The sequence below is a fragment of the Schistocerca serialis genome, chromosome 9, assembly GCF_023864345.2.
Source record: "Schistocerca serialis cubense isolate TAMUIC-IGC-003099 chromosome 9, iqSchSeri2.2, whole genome shotgun sequence".
In the NCBI taxonomy this organism is placed as follows: Eukaryota; Metazoa; Arthropoda; class Insecta; order Orthoptera; family Acrididae; genus Schistocerca; species Schistocerca serialis.
In genome coordinates, this window is record NC_064646.1 from 440,539,677 (window position 1) to 440,559,745 (window position 20,069).

The 20,069-nt window shown below is 43.5% G+C and overlaps 1 protein-coding gene across 1 annotated transcript in view; it reads left to right on the plus strand.

Annotated features, from left to right (window-relative positions):
• The first annotated feature begins 1,748 nt into the window (after window positions 1–1,748).
• The window catches only part of LOC126419261 (synaptotagmin-5-like), a 216,470-nt gene continuing 198,149 nt past the window's right edge, over window positions 1,749–20,069 (plus strand). The window contains exon 1 of the mRNA XM_050086418.1: window positions 1,749–1,823. The gene's annotated coding sequence lies outside the window, so the exon portion shown is untranslated. The remainder of the gene's footprint in view (window positions 1,824–20,069) is intronic.

Below are 20,069 nucleotides of genomic sequence, written 5' to 3' on the forward strand. Positions count from 1 at the left end.
GCAACGTTTGTACCCCTCAGATAAAATAGTCCAGACCATCCAGGATGCCCTCCCCCAACTACAACGACTTGGGAAGGGGGGGTGGCTTTCTGCTGGGTTCCAGGGCACGTCAGCGTTGCTGGGAATGAAGGGGCAGATCTCACAGCCAAAGAGGTGTGTCTCGATCCACAAGTCTTTCAGTGTGCCATCCCGCCGCACGCACTCACTTCGCTGTTGAGTTCACGAGTCATGCGTCAGTGGGAGGATGAGTTGCTAGGAATGACTGACAATAAGCCCACAACGCGTGTGTGATGTGTACTTCCTTCCAGCCTCTTACAGAGGACGTTCTCCTCACTCGGCTTCGGATAGGCCACAGCCCTATGACGCATGGCTTCCTGCTCCAGCGAGAGGACCCTCCAATGTGTGGTGCTTGTGGCGTCCAGGTCACTGTGCGGCACATTGTATTGGATTGCGTTTTATTTTCTGACCAGCGGGCCGCGGCTGACTTGTCGCCGGATCTGCCGTCCCTTTTAGGAAATATTCAAACGAATGTGGTCAAAGTTTTAAAGTTCTGTGAATTGTCCAATGTTTTTACGAATATTTTCGGGAGAGGGTCTTAATTTGTTCACAGGGTCATTGATTCGCCCATATTTTATGTAAGTGGCCAGCCAGTGACAATTTCCTGTGGCATCCTTGACGCTCCTTTCTCGTTTTCCTTACGTTTTATTTTCTTATAGAGCATTTTTCTTCTTTTCTCTCTTTCTTTGCGTGTTTATTTCCATTTTACCAAGTTTGCCCACATTTGTTTCTTTTAATGTGTGTCAGGGCGCTGATGACCTCGACGTTGAGCGCCCATAATCCCCAACACACACACACACAAACACACACACACTGCAATACTGAATAAAGCTATCCTTCTTTCAGAAAAAAATTTGCATTACTTATTGATCGTCCCTCGGACATTGTTTTAATGCGATCTTTTAATCTGTTTATATCACTGGTTAGTGCAGAGATTTTGCCTTTGGTTAAGCTACGATCTCAATGACCGTCGCGCCCCCCTCCCTCCACCGTCCCGGATTCGCGCCTAACCTGTACGAAAAGCAATAACGCAGCGTTCGTTAAGACTAGCACTCTGCACTAGTTGTCCCGAGTTTTCTGTCGTTCCCTCCACCGAGTCAGTTGGCGCAGTGGTTAGCACACTGGACTCGTATTCGGGTAGACGATGGCTCAAATCCGCATCATACCATCCAGATTTAGGTTTTTCGTGATTTTCCTAAATCGCTCCAGGCAAATGCCGGAATGGTTCCTTTGAAAGGGCGTGGCCGAATTCCTTCCTCACTCCACCATAAACCATCATCATCACTGACACAATCCGAGCTTCCGTTTCGTCTCTAATGACCTCGATGTTGAGGACGTTGAACCCAGTATTCCTTCCTTCCGATCCATCCAGTGTAAACGATCGTTCACACGTACAAAAAGTGCTTGTGATAATTGGCGAATCGTCTGCGAATGCTCGTTCGCTTGTGTTAGCGCATTTCTCTCCGCTGTAAAAGGGGCTTAGAAGAGCTTTTTAAGCTCCTAACCTTGCGAGGTAAATTAAGAAGCAAGTAAAGAAAGCGAGCTTGTGTGGCAGTACGACGGAGGGAGACGCCAGTTGAAGGCTTTATATGTAGGCGGAAGAATTGGGCGGAGGGGGCGGTTTCGTGCGGGAGGGGGGATGGGGGGGGGGGGGGGGGGAGGCGGGTCAGTAGGAACCGCTGCGGGCATGGGCATCAGTCGGCGCTGCACACGCAACGTGTACGGAGGCGATAAGCGGCGGTCGTCCTCGCGCTCAGCATACACAGGTAGGTAGCGTGTAGCTACACTGCATGAATACGAGGGCAGCAGCGGCCTCTGCGGTCCAGGGGTAGCTGGCGCCACTACCCTCTAGGTCAGAGGTCGTGGCTCTTTCCATTCGTGTTTCATCTCGTACGTGTGATGCTTCGCACCTTGCAGATAGGCACACCAGACAAAAAATTACTCACCCCTAGGAGACATCACGCTAATACCTTCTAACAGCTCCTCTAGCCTTGATAGTGACGCCAAATCTTCAAGCAAGGGAATGCACGATTTTCTTCTGGTATCCCGTATCAAGGCAAACGCCGCACAGATACCAAATTGCGCGGATTTTGGTAGATGTGTTTCAAATGGTTCTAGGTGTCTGACATGCGATTAAGATCTGTTGATTTAATGGGTCAGTCGTGTATGCGATAGGTTGCCCTGAGTGTTCGTCAAATCAGAAACGTATCTGCGCAGTCCTGTGAATATGGCCGCTGTCATCTTAGAACACGAATGTGTGCACACGTACTCATCACGAAGATGTTCAAGACAGGTCAATCAGTGGAAAATGCTCCTATCGGAACACAAAAAATGTGAACATGTTCCTGTTTATGTATCTCATTCCTTCCTTTCTACTACTCCTGTCTCTTCTCACTGTCACTATCCCTCTTTTACAGTTGTCATTGTCACACACTCTGTCTCTCGTTACCACTAGCTCTCACCTACTTCCATTTCCACTCTCTTTATTCCTCCCCTCCCCCCCCCCCCCCCCCCCAGCGCCCCCTTCCCACCTAGTAGCACTGTCTCCTATTCTGTCACGTCACTGTCGACTATATTCTATTGCCACCGTGTCCTTCTCCTTATTTCACACTCCTTCGCTCTTTCTATGACACAACCACCGCGTACTATTTTCCAGTATTTATTACTATTCCGTCTCTTTGCCGCCGGCACTATCTTCTTCTGTCTCAGTACAAAAAGCACGAGTATGTCCGCGTGCCAAAATTTTTGGGAACTTTTTTAAAGGTGCTGAGGAAGGTATAATAAAGCAACTACTACACTACTTTTCGATCAGCATCTTTTAAATAAACAGTAACATATTCATTCGCATTTTTTGTGTTCCGATAGGAGATTTTTCCGCTGGTTCCCTCCTTTTCCGTCTTGCAGCAGGACATGTAACCCATATGGAAAACAATATATTCCTCAGTAAAATTTAGACAGTTTATTTATATGAAACTGAAATAACGCAAAACTAATTTTGCACTTGAGATCGGATTTTAGGTGCAAAAAAATTTCACATGGACTTCAATACTACAACATGGGATTCCCAGATGACAACGGAGATGTTTTACAGCGTATTTCTCCTTGTTACATCACTCTGTAAACTACATTTTCGCCTCACTCCGTATTTTACGTGCGTATTCTACGTGAACAAGTAGAGTAAATTTGAACTTGTTTATCTCGGAGATGGATGAATATGTGAAGAAAATTTTCAAGGGTGTTCGAGACAGGGATCTTAGGAATAGAGCGTAAAAATTGAAGGCATTTGCTATGAACAGCGGTCTTGGAATCCTCGGCTGGGTTTTGTCCGCTGGTTACAGCGAAAATATAGTAAAAAAGACCTTTTTGTGTAATTTTCCGAGAATCTGCCGATGAACTAACCGTACCCCCTTCAGTCTCATCAAGCCCACCGTAGACCCCATAAAATACAAAAAGAACCAACGGATTTGCTCCATTTGCGTAAGCAGGAGAAAGTCTGTAATATTCATACTTTGACTCTCTGCTGTAGGACAGTAACACTAAGACGATCCTTCTGTTGGGTACACAAATGGCCCCTAGTCCGAGGGCTATCCAAAACACTAGATCCTACCTTTTTATCTCCAAGAGAACTCGAGGTATGAGCGTCGGAAAATGCAGTTTTATGTCCGCAGCTCGGGGTCGTGCGGTAGCGTTCTCGCTTCCCACGCCCGTGTTCCCGGGTTCGATTCCCGGCGGGGTCAGGGATTTTCTCTGCCTCGTGATGACTGGGTGTTGTGTGATGTCCTTAGGTTAGTTAGGTTTAAGTAGTTCTAAGTTCTAGGGGACTGATGACCATAGATGTTAAGTCCCATAGTGCTCAGAGCCATTTTTTTGCAGTTTTATGCGCAGCGTTTTGGAGCATATTAGGTGAATACTGTCACATGCACACCGCTACATGGACGCCAAAAATGTTGAAATAAACATCCTAGTTCACGTCTGATTAAATAGATTTGGTCATGGCACGAAAAATATCCCCAAAACATCACACAAACGCATTCCACCTGAACTATAGTCCGTTCATCATAAGAACAAACCTGATGTAAACATTGCACTATGTATTCTTCCGCGTTTGCTGGAGCCTCATTGGGTTTCCATTTCACGTGGGACTGCACACACGCTGTCTCGAGTACTGTCAAGTACGATAATAAGGGTACGTTTTGTGCTGTGCGTCACGAGTACATCGTCTTAGCGATAATACGGGACAACAGTTTTACCGCCACACTGGCCGGTCAGTTGGTAACAGCTAGCCTGCAGTGTCGTGGCCAGATGCAGTACATACGCAAAAAAGAGACGAGTAGAGGAGCAATACAGCTTCGAATGTCATTTAAATTTTAAGCAGAATGAAATAATACACTGCAAATCTCCCACAATACGCTCCTTAGACGACTAGACGAAAACCGTAACACGTTATCGTTTTTAGCTAACGTACTATTGTAATTAAAAACAAGAATGATGTAAATTCCTGACTTAACCACAGAGTAATTTTTCTGCATAAGCTATGTGTAACGTAAGAGAGTATTGAAGGATTTCACCGTATAGTGAAACCACTTAAGTATTACTTGCAGTCAGTCGTCTGGTAATCTCTTAGCTCCTTCCTTATCCGAATCCGAGAAATACATTTCAGTTCTGGAAGTGTCACCTGCTACGTTGATAACGAGCCTATCAAAAAACAGAATCCACGAAGCCAGCCAGGCGCAGCATTTTCTCTTCTTCTTTTATGACGAGCCGCTCTATATCCCGCCAGCGTTCTGCAATGAAGTCTGAAAAAGCTGCGTGCGTTAGTTCCAGTACGTCTGGCAGCTTCTCGGGTCAAATCCCGCAGTTCTGTTGGGTTCATATTGTGATGGTACAGTAGCAAATGTGAAAAAGCAGCGCTTGTATGATGTGCTCGATACTGTGAATAGGACTGTTTTTCATGTTTTTACGGTACCTCTGTGGTATAAAACGATGGACATATTCAAAATAAAGAGGATTTGGTTTATTTTTGCCTCAAAAATTAAATTATTATGTTTTCTTAATTTAAAAAACTTTTATGAACAGTCTTTCGTAAAACATCGATAATTAAGAATATGTATTTGAAATGGAAACAGGAATTTCGCGTCCAATATGTAATTAGAAACAAGAAGACGTGCATTATTCATAAAAATGATGATGAGTTTTATAATTACGAGATGTAGGTATTTCAAATTGAACGAGAAAAAAATGATAATGGGGTGATTTGAACCAACGCACAAACAACGACTGTAGAGTCACAGTCCGTTACTCTACCGGCTGTGCTGCACATAAAATGTATTCGTGTTTATTATCTACATTGTATACAATGCCGGGAAGACTTCAAAGCCGATTATCTCCGTAAATTTTTGAAAAACGTCAAGAACAACTAATTTCTCGGCACTTTCTAACGGTGTTCCACAAGCGTGTTTCACTACGGAATAAAAGCAGCCTCAGCCATGCCCGAGGCAGGATTCGAACCTGCGACCGTAGGGGTCGCGCGGTTCCAGACTGTAGCGCCTAGAACCGCTCGGCCACTGCGTCCGGCTGAATAACTGATATTTTTCGGAAGTGTTTGCTCATAACCGAATAAAAAAAATCGAAATATCAATTTGCCATAGCAGCAGTACTAAAATTTTTCGTTTTGAAATAAACCTTTCTTAAAAATGAGCAATTTTTATTTTTTATTTTAACTGCTAATGAGGCCAGTGTTGTTTGCGTTTTAAGATTTTATGTGGTATCCGGAATTCTTCACAAAATATCGGGTGTGAGATTTTAATGTGTCACAGAGGGCCTGGGTCACTTATTATTTGTAAGTAGCCATCCGGCCGCAGTTATCTAAACCTTCTTTAACCGTGTTTTTACAGTTATCTTACCCATGGCTTTATCTAGCTATTCTGCTGTGTGTCTTTGGGATTTTATTACGGGCTTTTCTGAAGCTCACCTTATTGGAGTTGCATTGCGATTCTTGTGGGGGGGGGGGGGGGGTGCGTGGATGAAACATGATTTTCGATTTTATTGAACTTTTTTCATAGATTTCCACCATGTTCATTGATGATGATCAAGTCCCATACTCCTTGACAGAGCGTAGGGGAACGATGCGGGAGGCCCACACCGCCGTAATAGGCAAGACCCTAGTGGAGGTGGTTTGCCATTGCCTTCCTCCGACCGTAATGGGGATGAATGATGATGATGAAGACGACACAACAACACCCAGTCATCTCGAGGCAGGTGAAAATCCCTGACCCCCACTAGGAATCTAACCCATGACCCCATGCTCAGGAAGCGAGAACACTATCACGAGACCACGAGCTACAGACTCCATGTCCATATCATTAAAGCGAAGGCGCTGATGGCCTTACTGTTTAGTGCCCTCAACTATAAATTATTATCATCATCATCATAAAATCTACATTGGTTTGAAATATTGCATTATTGTAGAAAATGGGAAAAAACGATCAGTGTTCTTTTAATAACAATCCCGGTAGAAACAAGCAACCAACACGTGGCATAAGAATCATTGCTGAGACAATAACGTCCTTGTTGCCGTGTGTTGTGGCATAATGTACGCAGATAAGAGTCCGCGCAGAACACCGTTGCCGGTAAATGCGCTGACGTCAAGGGCGCGTGTGGGGTGGGCGGTAGCGGTAGGGCTTCTGGGGGCGTTGTAGGGGAAATGCGATGCGCTGGAGGGGAAGGGTCGTTCTAAACTGAAGCCTACGCTCACATTTATTGTAAATATTAAGTGGGGACCTTCACGTCACACTGGCATGGCGACCATTAAAAAAGAACTGACTTCTCTGCTTTGGTTATTCTCTAAAAAGAATATCGCCGAAAATGCAGCGATATATTCTCGCCTGACTCTCAGAGAAGCGGCATGAGTGTCGAATTTTGAGCAAACCTACGCATTTTTCTAGTTGCTATGTTAAAATTTGCTTCTTTTGCCAAAACACAGCGGATCTTGCACGGTCTCCCGTTACTAACATGTTGTGCAGACACAAATGCAAGAGAATTCTGAATCAGTGGTTTCTTAAGTTTATTAAGCGAGGAACTGAGGAAAAGTGAAATCAGTGGCTTATAAAAAGCACATCCCCAGTTACAAAAAAACGTGTAGTATGTTCGCTTATGTTGTTCCAAAACTCACAGCATTTATCGTTTCACCAGCTATCGAAGGCAAGACTTGCCCCCACCAGATCTGTAAGGTAGTTCCTTGTTGTCGTCGCCGGACGATCGTTGTATTGCAGAATGGCACCATCCAAACCTGGAAATATCTTTTCGAAGTGACGTAGCAAAGTTGTTCAATGTTTCATTTACTTTAAAATATTAAAGCGTTCTCTTTTCTACGAAACAGTTAAAGAGAGAGGAAATTATGGTAACAGTAATAAAGTAAAAACTTAGCAACAGTACACCTTTATCCGCTCGAAGCCCTTGAAAACGGACAAATTGAGACGAAAAACAGAGCTCTTCTGCCCGCGTTTTCGCCCTTTAGCATTGACTATTCGTAAGGCCCAGATGATATGATCTGCGGTTACATCATGATCTTTGATCACAGGTGATTTTTTGTAGCATTGAACCACCGATCACTTCTCAAGAAAAGCAGCGAACGGTAGAATAACTAAGTTTTCTTTTATTTTCCTATTTAATTTAATGTTTTGAATCTATGTGTCTTGAAACTGAGAAAGAATTTTCCAGTCTCCATTCGATTTCTGCGTTTACTACAGGAAATAGTATGAATAAAAAACAGAAACTGGTTATATCATAAACCGGTTATTATAAAAGGCGCATTAAACTACCGTTAAAAAAGAAAACAATATGACGGAAAACCGGTTGACTGAGCGACAAACGCCATCCCTACAACAAACCCGGCCACACCATTCACACAGCGCGGCCATGGGCACGCCCAGACACGACAGCTTCTCCCTAACATTCTGCCCCGTCTCCCCTACGAGTCCCCTTACTGCGCAGATTCCGTACAACCGAGTGGCACCCACACATCGCTTCACTGTCGTGACGTACGTTTGCGGTGGATGGTCAGATGACCACCTGGTACAAGTTATGCACCAGCTACAGCGCCGCAGAGCGACCAGTGTGGTCTTTCAAGGAGGTTACTGATAATTTGTCCGGTGAGATAATTAAAGAATCGAGAGATGACACAGTCATTTCACAGTCGTTTAAAGTTTTGTAGTGTCTTTTTGGAACAATTTTGTTAACACAATTTCTCCTTGTGTAGGGCCTCTAAAAGAAATTACAAGCAAAGCCCGATGCCTTTTATGCCCAATGGATGTCTGGACACTGTTGATGGGACTAATATTTGCAGAAGGTACGCCAGTGTACAGATATTCTTGATCGGACTGTCTATCGTTTTCTTCCAGTCACCTTGTTTTCTTCTTGCAAGGAGGCGAACAGTGTGTGTGGCGACGAGAAGTGTGCAAGGTCCGCTGTAGCCACAACGTCCGCCTTCCGGACTGCCCCTTCGTTCTCCTCCAGAACATATCCTGAACATATTTCCTCCTTTCTGCAGGCGGCAGTGAGCTCTTAGTGTCTTACTCGATGCAAGAAAAAAAAATTACACTCAAAACGTAAAGAAGCCCATTACGCAAGAAAGATGATCCCAGGGACATTGAACCAGCAAACCCCTGATTCCCTAAGGAATCGAACTCTCATGTGTAAACCAACGTCAAATGTCCGATTATTTCACAATGGCTTATTGTGTTAAATATTTGACGTTAAGTATGTAAGCTAGAAAAAGCTTAGAAAAGGTTTGACATTGCGTTTAAAGGTTGTTGCAAGTCGCTAAGTGCTCTTCCTATCAAACACGGAGTGAGTCTCGTATAGCCCGGTCAATTTGCCCTCCGTTTTAATCAAAAGCTAATTTATCACGTATCTCACTGTTTAGGACATTATGTCTCCTAAACAGTGCATTATACAATACTATAATTTTGTGCAGGTACATTCAATGGTATACGGGGATACACTGTGCAAAACGTGTTGCGAATAGAGTTAGTAACAAAGAAGTAACAAATTACATCATCATGCCTGATGCGGCGCTGTATAACGAGATAAACTTTTCCTCTTTCATCATTTTGTGGCGAGAGGGAAGAATTTGAGTAAAGGTTCGACATTATACGTATTTGTAAAGTTTGTTGGAAGTCGTTAAATGCTCTCATTCTCAAATACTGAATGATAAATTTCTGGGCATTTGCGCGTTGTGAGTTACACTGCTACAAGACATATACACAGATATTTTCTTACTGCGTTAAAGCTATATCATAAGATTGTACCTCTTAATGAGCAGATTATGACGACAACACTCAAATTCGGTGAGTAGTAATATGAAATAATGAAAATCGCGTTTTTGTTGGCGCTGGAAGCCGTTATACAGACTGCCTGCAACTGGTACTATGAATCATGAACCACAACTGCATTAACCGATAAGTAATGTAAATAAACTATTGTTGTGTAGATGCTCCTTTCGCAAATACTGTACTGCGTTAACAACAAGCGTCGCCTTTTTAGTTCCACAAACGACCACCAGATGGCCTCTATTCAGATGCGACATACTTTTATTTTTAAGTTTGTTATTTGTTATTGTTGAAATAGTGGCAGCTAAGAATTTAACCGAGTAGTTTGTTCATAGTGAGAATTTGAAGAAACAGTACTGTGAAAAATTTACCTTCAAGCGATGGTTTCCGTAGTATGATTTTCTTTACGATTTTCATAAAGCCCAAATCGACAACAATGCCTCGAGTCCTTTCATCTTTTGGTAAACAATCAAATTCAGCAAAAATTATTTTACGTTGATTTGCAAAGTTCGACGTGGTCGTGCTCCCGTTAGCGATGAAAATCGACCAGACTGTGGTACTGTTTCAAAACAAAACATAAATAAATAAACAAAAAATAAATGCTTTGGAGATAGTAGGTACTTGATTTCCTGTGAAATACTTCGCAGGGCCGGTTTAACACACTGGCTCCCATGGCATACTTGGGGCCATTCCATTTTTTGCATTTTCTGTTTTATTTTACTCTAAATAAACTATTTATAAACCAGATGAAAGTATTTCAGTTTTGTACCTTACAGTTATTTGTGTACATTACATATCACTCATGTGGCGGCAGCGCAAATATGTCAGGGAGCCACACTCGCACACTATGTGGCTAATAATATTCTGGGTCGTCGTCCAATCCATATTATTATATGTGTACAGTCATTTTATTGTTCTCCTTCATTGGTGCCATGGTCTTCATCACCGGGTAATACTGAGAAGCAAGAAAATGTCTCACAGAAGTTATGAGGATGGGCAGATGTGTATGCAGAAGCTTTCAGATGAAGTTATTGACACTGGTGGAGATACTGCATCATTATTTATTGTAAACTCAGATGAATTTTTACCAGTCGAATCTGCAAGTGAAGCTGGAAGTGGACACGGGAACAGCCATAAGTCGGTGTACGGTGTGATAAGTATACAGTGTGATACGAAAATCTGTTAGTGTGTTGCAAGAGAATCTAAGCATTGGGGCTCATATTTTTCGTAAAGCACAGCGCATACAGGAGTTACGGGTAGAAGGCGCCATTATTATCGATTTTTTCAGTTTGATTTTTGTTACAACTTCAACTGGCGAACGTAATTAAAAATTATATGCAATTTATCTTGCGCAGTGTGAGTAATACGTAAAAGTGAATAATAAATTAGTAATAAAAAAGAAGTAAAGTACAAGAAGACTTAGCCAGGTGCTTACGGATGCCTTTCATTTTCCTTGAGCTCTTGAAAACCGTAGGCCACGAACATGATTTGTTACTGGGACCGTGATCCGCTGTAACACCGAGTCACGGCATTCTATTATGAGGCGCCACGCGACCACGGAGGTTTAGACTGAAACATGTCCATGCGTTGTATTTACTTTCCGAGTCAAAAAGAAGAAATTTTTGTGAGCTATTTTTAACTCACGTGGCAGTCGAAGTGTTAAGGCCCAAGCGACGCAAGCGGCCGCTCGGGGCGCCAAACTGGGAGGTACGCCAGGGAGAGCCAAGTGCAAAATTTGTACATGGGATCTATCGTGATTTGTAGTGGGGGTGAAACTGTGCGGTATCAGATGCAAACACGTTCGAGCAAACAAGTGTCGGAAAACGAGCTATTTGCGACATAACTGTAAAAGTGTTTTTACGGAGCCTCTCTGATGTCAATATGAAATACAGTATTGTCCTAGTTATTATAGCCGGCCGCTGTAGCCGAACGGTTCTAGGCGCTTCAGTCCGGAACCTCGCGGCTGCTACGGTCGCAGGTTCGAATCCTGCCTCGGGCGTGGGTGTGTGTGATGTCCTTAGATTAGTTAGGTTTAAGTAGCTCTAAATTCTTGGGAACTGATGACCCCAGATGTTAAGTCCTATAGTGCTGAGAGCCATCTGAACCATCTTCATCATGATCAAAGCCAATAGTTCCCTGTTATCATTGATAAGTGCAAAAGTTGTTTATAAATAACGGAAACATGTTTTATATAACTCGACGAAGTATTGACATTGTTTTATGTTGTACAGTGTTTTTTAACTTTGCCTTTTTTTTGAGAAAATTGCATTTTCTAGCGCTATATGATGAATCTGTATTTTTTTTATTACAACATTCCTCTGTTCCACGCAACAAATAAACAATTTTCAAATAAAACATTGACAGTTTTACTTTTGCTACAAATATTATTTTTTTTGAAAGTAACAGACAGGAAGATAATTACGTGGAAGAAAAATGTTCCGTAGGTTACGTGGCTCGCTCAGTTGGTTCAAATGGCTCTGAGCACTATGGGACTTAACATCTATGGTCATCACACAACACCCAGTCATCACGAGGCAGAGAAAATCCCTGACCCCGCCGGGAATCGAACCGGGGCGCGGGAAGCGAGAACGCTACCGTACGACCACGAGCTGCGGACGGCTCGCTCAGTTTCTAGACAGTTCACCGCTTGGGTTCATATGAGAATCTAATAAGACAGGTCGCATACGCAAACAAAGAGATCGAAGTGAAGTAACGCATAATACCTCGCTACACCTAAGGCGATTACGATCGTAACTGACCAAAGCTGCTAGGAAATCTGCCGTAGTCTACGCTTACTAACGATGGTCTACGGTAGTTTGCAACTCTAACTGAATCGGAAGGGGAGGAAACGAAATTCATGGCATTGATAAAAAGAAGGGATCGGTTTATAGGACACATGTGGAAGAATGAAGGAATAGTTAATTTAGTTATGGAGGGAAGAGTGTGTATGTGTGTGTGTGTGTGTGTGTGTGTGTGTGTGTGTGTGTGCGTGCGTGCATGCATGTGGGGAGGGGCGGGGGGGGGGGGGGGGAGAATTGTAGAGAGAGACCAAGGCTTGGCTGCCGTAAGCAGTCTGAAGTGGATGTAGGTTGCAGTAGCCATGCACAGATGTTGAGGGTTGCGTGGAGAGCTGCGTCAAACCAGAGTCCGGTCTGCAAGCCGCCACAACACCGGCCGTGGCGTAGTAGGTTCCCCGGCGGTGGCCCGCACGCTGTGATACGGCTGGCGCCCGCCGTCCGCTTCCGGCGCTATCGCAGGGCAGGCAGCACCTGCCGCGGCACACTTGTTCATTAGCCCCGGCCACATGTGTGTCCTCCCAGCAGCACGCGCACTTCGCTCTAGCAACAGTCGCAGGTCATCACTGGATTCCTGCCATCACTCGTCTACTAACTGTATTTCAGTCGCACTGCGGTCTACATCCAAAACAAATCTTTTGAACGGTAGCAGTCTGGTTCATTGTGGAATGTGTGTTCTTACAGGACAACTATCCGAGGATTTCCAACCAATAATATCCAAACAGCAGACTCTGTGTACAATTTATTAAATTGTAACGACAAATTAATATAACTTACAGAACTTAACAAATGGTTAAAAGAATGAGCTTTAAAAACAATAACGGCGGTTTGCCACCATAAGATCAAAGAACCTTTTACAATAATGCTTTTAGATTTCACCCAACAGACAAAATCCAATGATAAGTTAACTTGGCAATACAAGATCATTTACAAATATCTTTAAGAATGATAACGACACTTTGCACCATAAAATCGTAAAACATTAAGAGCAGTAATAAACTTTAAAAAAATAACAATAGTGGCAACTTGGCTCCATAAAATAAGAGAAATTTCTTCTACAAGAACAAATTACAATGGTGCTTTAAATGATTTTACTCCACGGACCAAGATCCAATAATAAGTTAACTTGGAATTGCAATTTAAAATCATTTATATAAAACAAAAACTTTGAGAAAGATAATGGCACTTGGCGCCATAAAATCAAAGAAATGCAAAACACAACCAATAAATATAATATCATTATCAATCATCATCATCATCATCATCATTTAAGACTGATTATGCCTTTCAGCGTTCAGTCTGGAGCATAGTCCCCCTTATAAAATTCCTCCATGATCCCCTATTCAGTGCTAACATTGGTGCCTCTTCTGATGTTAAGCCTATTACTTCAAAATCATTCTCAACCGAATCCAGGTACCTTCTCCTTGGTCTGCCCCGACTCCTCCTACCCTCTACTGCTGAACCCATGAGTCTCCTGGGCAACCTTGCTTCTCCCATGCGTGTAACATGACCACACCATCTAAGCCTGTTCGTCCTGACTGCTACACCTATAGCGTTCATTCCCAGTTTTTCTTTGATTTCCTCATTGTGGACACCCTCCTGCCATTGTTCCCATCTACTAGTACCTGCAATCATCCTAGCTACTTTCATACCCGTAACCTCAACCTTGTTGATAAAGTAACCTGAATCCACCCAGCTTTCGCTTCCATACAACAAAGTTGGTGGAAAGATTGAACGGTGCACAGATAACTTAGTCTTGGTACCGACTTCCTTCTTGCAGAAGAGAGTAGATCGTAGCTGAGCGCTCAGTGCATTAGCTTTGCTACACCTCGCTTCCAGTTCTTTCACTATGTCACCACCCTGTTCAACTGCTGTGGTCATAAGTCCCCTAGAACTTAGAACTACTTAAACCTAACTAACCTAAGGACAGCACACAACACCCAGCCATCACGAGGCAGAGAAAATCCCTGACCCCGCCGGGAATCGAACCCGGGAACCCGGGCGTGGGAAGCAAGAACGCTACCGCACGACCACGAGATGCGGGCCACCACCCTGTGAGAATATGCATCCTAAGTACTTGAAACCGTCCACCTGTTCTAACTTTGTTCCTCCTATTTGGCACTCAATCCGTTTATATCTCTTTCCCACTTACATTACTTTCGTGTTGGAAATGCTAATCTTCATACCATAGTCCTTACATTCCTGATCTAGCTCTGAAATGTTACTTTGCAAACTTTCAATCGAATCTGCCATCACAACTAAGTCATCCGCATATGCAAGACTGCTTATTTTGTGTTCACATATCTTAATATCACCCAGCCAGTCTATTGTTTTCAACATACGATCCATAAATAATATGAACAACAGTGGAGACAGGTTGCAGCCTTGTCTTACCCCTGAAACTACTCTTAACCATGAACTCAATTTACCGTCAACTCTAACTGCTGCCTGACTATCCATATAAAGACCTTTAATTGCTTGCAAAAGTTTGCCTCCTATTCCATAATCTCGTAGAACAGACAATAACTTCCTCCTAGGAACCCGGTCATATGCCTTTTCTAGATCTATAAAGCATAGATACAATTCTCTGTTCCACTCATAACACTTCTCCATTATTTGCCGTAAGCTAAAGATCTGGTCCTGACAACCTCTAAGAGGCCTAAACCCACACTGATTTTCATCCAATTGGTCCTCAACTAATACTCGCACTTTCCTTTCAACAATACCCGAGAAGATTTTACCCACTACGCTGATTAAAGAGATACCTCTGTAGTTGTTACAATCTTTTCTGTTTCCATGTTTAAAGATTGGTGTGATTACTGCTTTCGTCCAGTCTAATGGAACCTGTCCCGACTCCCAGGCCATTTCAATTATCCTGTGTAGCCATTTAAGACCTGACATTCGACTGTATTTGATGAGTTCCGACTTAATTTCATCAACCCCAGCTACTTTATTGCACTGGAATCTATTGACCATTTTCTCCACTTCCTCAAATGTGATCCTATTTCCATCATCATTCCTATCCCATTGTACCTCGAAATCTGAAACATTACTGATCGTATTTTCACCTACATTGAGCAACTCTTCAAAATATTCCCTCCATCTGCCCAAGGAATCCACAGGATTCACCAGCAGTTTTCCTGACCTGTCCAAAATACTTGTCATTTCCTTCTTACCTCCCTTTCGAAGACTGCTAATTACACTCCAGAATGGCTTTCCAGCAGCTTGACCCAAAGTCTCCAACCTGTTTCCAAAGTCTTTCCAAGATTTCTTCTTGGATGCTGCAATTATCTGTTTGGCTTTGTTTCTTTCTCCAACATAACTTTCTCTGTCTACCTGAGTTCTAGTATGCAGCCATTTTTGATACGCCTTCTTTTTCCTTTTACAGGCTGCCTTGACTGTGTCATTCCACCAAGCTGTTTGCTTCATCCTACCTTTACACACTACTGTTCCAAGACATTCTATAGCCCCTTCTAGTACTGTGTCCCTGTACCTTGTCCATTCCTTTTTCAATGATTGTAATTGACTACATTCAACTAACTGGTACCTTTCTGAGATCATTGTTATGTACTTGTGCCTGATTTCCTTATCCTGAAGTTTCTGCACTCTTATCCTCCTACATATGGACCTGACCTCCTGCGCTTTCGGCCTCACAATCCCAATTTCACTGCAGATTAAATAATGATCAGTGTCATTAAAGAATCCTCTGAATACACGTGTGTCCCTCACAGCCTTCCTGAATTCCTGATATGTTATTATATAGTCAATGACAGATCTGGTTCCCCTGCTTTTCCAAGTATACCGGTGAATGTTCTTATGTTTAAAAAAGGAGTTTGTGATTACTAAGCCCATACTGGCACAGAAATCCAAGAGTTGTTTCCCGTTCCTGTTGGCCTCCATATCCTCTCCAAATTTACCCATAACCTTTCCATACCCTTCTGTTCGATTTCCAATCCTGGCATTAAAATCACCCATGAGCAGAACACTGTCCTTGTCCTTTACTCTAACAACTACATCACTGAGTACCTCATAAAAAGTATCTATCTTATCTTGATCTGTCCCTTCACAATGTGAATATACTGACACAATCCTAATTTTCTTGCTAGACACTGTCAAATCTATCCACATCAGTCGTTCGCTTACATACCTTATTGCAACTATGCTGGGTTCCATTTCTTTCCTGATGTAAAGTCCTATACCCCATTGCGCTATTCCTGCTTTGACTCCTGACAGGTAGACGTTGTATTCTCCCACTTCCTCTTCTTTCTCACCCCTTACCCGAATGTCACTAACAGCTAAAACGTCCAGCCTCATCTTACTTGCAGCCTCTGCCAGCTCTACCTTCTTCCCAGAGTAGCCCACATGAGCACAAAGGTGACCACGACTCAGAATATGTCCGAGATGCCCAGCCTTATTCCAAAGTTAAATATAATAACAAAATAATAATTTGATACAACCAAAGGGCAAGGGCAACTCCCAACGCAATCACAGACGAGCGAGCTCTCAACACTTCGGAGCCTTCCCACTAGAAACGGTCCCCGAAATAAACCACTGAGAGCTCCTTGACATGCCTCCCTCAACTGCCCATCACTTACGCACCTTGGGTATGTTCTGTAACCCACGACAGATAATATCAACACAAGATAAAATTCAAAAATCAAATAACAGTATAACATCCCGACAACACTTGATAACCACGGCGCCGTTAACTCGGGCACTCTTAACAAGTGCCGGAAGCCAACACACAAAAATCTTAATAAACAATTCTCGCTTTTTAAAACAAAACAATAAAAGCCAAGCGCACATGAATAGTCAAACCACAGTCTTAGAAGTGCCTTAACGACACCAAACGCGACTATTCCACCAAGTTAATAATAACACAGTGAGATAAAAATACAGAACATACCACTAAATGCTGTTACACAAACCAAATTGACGAGATCTTGTTGTTCAGGTCCCAGAAGACCACATATACCAAGCAGCAGTAATTCACTATGCATATACTGTCCAAAATCGCCTTTCTTAGTCAGACCTTACCTAACACACCAAATGCCAAATGTACCATACATGAATGCAACTCCGGGCAGGTAACAGGAACCATCTACGTGAATTCCTTCAAAAAGGAACAAACAGGCACCACCAAAGGTAACGCTGAGCAGACCGGGTTGGCAACGACCCACTCAGCGGGATAACCAAAAGATACTCCAGTTGAGCAAATAAATTAGTACCAACAAATATCGTAACGTGCCACACACACACACACACACACAACAAAAACTTCCAACAACGCCGTCCCACATCAGAATGAAGTTCAGAAACCGCTGCTGGAGCTTCCAGCGGAAAATACGACGAGCCAACCGAGCCCACACCCTAACCTGGCAGACGACTCCAAAATTCAGCAATTAGTTGTCTCCGGGCCAGAGTATCAGAGGACCCCACCGGACCTCCACATCAGACAGGTAGACAGAACAAGTACGCCGACTCCAATTAATCACCACCGCATGGCCTGCACAGCGGCGAGTCGCCTCCTCCCCAGACCACTCTGCTCATATTGCGAGGCACAACAACCTTTTTTAGCGCTAGTCACCAGCAGGTAAGGCAGAGCGAACTTCACGTTCCGTGCAATACCCGGAAACCGACTACCCTCTCGCTTTCCGCCGGCCACCGCAAACACACGCCAGCGACTTAATAACAAATCATCACCGGAGTGCCACCCGCACCGGAGCAGCGAACTATAATCGATTATAGCGCGCGCTCTAAACACGATCACAGGATAGCGGCGCGCGCCATGTCACACTGTTCGTGTTGAGTTGGATTAAAAGCTCCTTTTATTTTGTGATCGCTATCGTTGCGCAAATTTTGGTGCGTAGAGCTTTTCAATTGAGTGTAAAATATATAGTTCATCTACACTGCTCGTCAATTGCTAAGAACACAGACATTGTTGGACAGGAATAATCGCAGGCATTGATGAAGGACATGAAACATTGGACATAGGTAATAGAGATGGAGTGGTATACATATATGTATAATGAAAACTGGTACAGATTTCACCACACAATGTTACCGTTTGGCGCAGGTCAGACAGCCAACATAAAGGTTGATATCGGACTGTCAGTAAGGAATATGCACTCCTCGGGCTATAATGCACATATTGCACCAGTTATTCATGGCGGCTACCAAACTTTGGCGAATAATGTGCCTTTCCTCTCTCAAGGCGGTTTTCAGTGCTTTACTGTTCAAGGAGCGGGTGTTCGTTGACAAACATGCCTGCCAAGAGCATCCCAGGGTAGGGTTTAGCTCAGTGGAGTACGCGGCCATTCCATGCGTTCAGTATCTTATGTTTCCGCTTTCTATGACGCCTCAGCGGCCATTGTCGTCCATGTGGCCGCGCGGTTCGAATCCTCCCTTCGGCATGGGTGTGTGTGTTGTCCTTAGCGTAAGTTAGTTTAAGTAGTGTGTAAGTCTAGGGACCGATGACCTCAGCAGTTTGGTCCCTTAGGAAGTCACACACATTTGAACATTTTTTCGTCCATCAACAGGAATTCTGGTCCTATCTCACCACTAAACAAACGGAGATAATCCAGAATAATCTCCCTGCAATAACGCTGTGTTCTAATGGTATTTCTCGCAAAGAAATGCAGCGGTGTTCGAGCACTGTGCATAACGCCTGCGTACACCGTAACGCCTGTGCCATACCGATGACATTCAAGAATATTCTGTGGTGGTTAACGTGTTCCCCCCTCTCTCTCCACACTAACTGGTGGCCAGAATCACATGCCAAAGTGAAGCGGGATTCGTCGAAGGACATCACTCTGGATCACCGTTGCTGACCCTAACGAACATGCTCACTACACAACTCTTTCTCAACGATGACGTGGTTGAAGCGGGATGCATTTAAGAGGGTTCCTATCATACAAGCCAGCCTCTGGGAGAGACACGTGTACCGGTAAAGGTTTCAGCCTTCAGCGGCCTTTTTTCAGCGCGAGATGACACTTTTGAACACACCCATTACTGTGGCCGCTGTAATGACACTTTCATCGGCTTCGAGCCGCTCATCTGCTCGTCCACGATCGTAAGCACTCAAATCACATCTCGCAAACTGTTGCGTACCACACGGAATGTTACACTAATTGGTCCCACAACAACCTCTGTAAAACACCGCACTGTAAGAATTATTGTCGAACGCAGTGCAGGCTTCGCTGCAATTAACACGTCCCGCCCTGTACATTTGCTTTTACTACCATTGGTCGAGTAGCAATTATCTGTTGTTTTGTAGCATTTGGCAGTTCCGTAGCAAGTGTCAGTTGTCTTTCAGCAAGTGTCAAGCAGTATACATGTATATTTACTGGGGGAAAACAATGTGATTATAACGTGTGACTGTATAACGAAACAGCAGACCAGCCAAGTAAGCTGTCATATCCGCACCTTACCTTGATATCTAGTTATGATTCACCAATTTCTTATATCAAGTGTGAACGGAAGTCAGATCCCAGCGGGAAGATGAATGGGAAACGTCTCCTGTAAACAAAGGAAAATATTACAGGTGGGTTCAATCTCACGTACCAGTCTTACCTTGGGTTTCATAACATCTCAATATATCACAGAGCTTTCTACACAGCCACTCATGAGACTCATTCACGGCACATTCCCCTCTCATTTGTATCGTCTGCAGCCAAACATTCAGACACACGTGATTTAGATGTTGCAGATAATGATCATTTAATCTTCGCTTGTACCAAGTTCCGGCAACATAGAGAACAATTTCTTGCAGAACTTTGAAATCTCAGAGTATTATTCCCTGCATGCATTACCGTTCTTTTGGTACAAATTCCTAAGACACTTCTTAGATGTCTAATAAGATTTATTTTAGTTGTTCTTATTGTTGTGG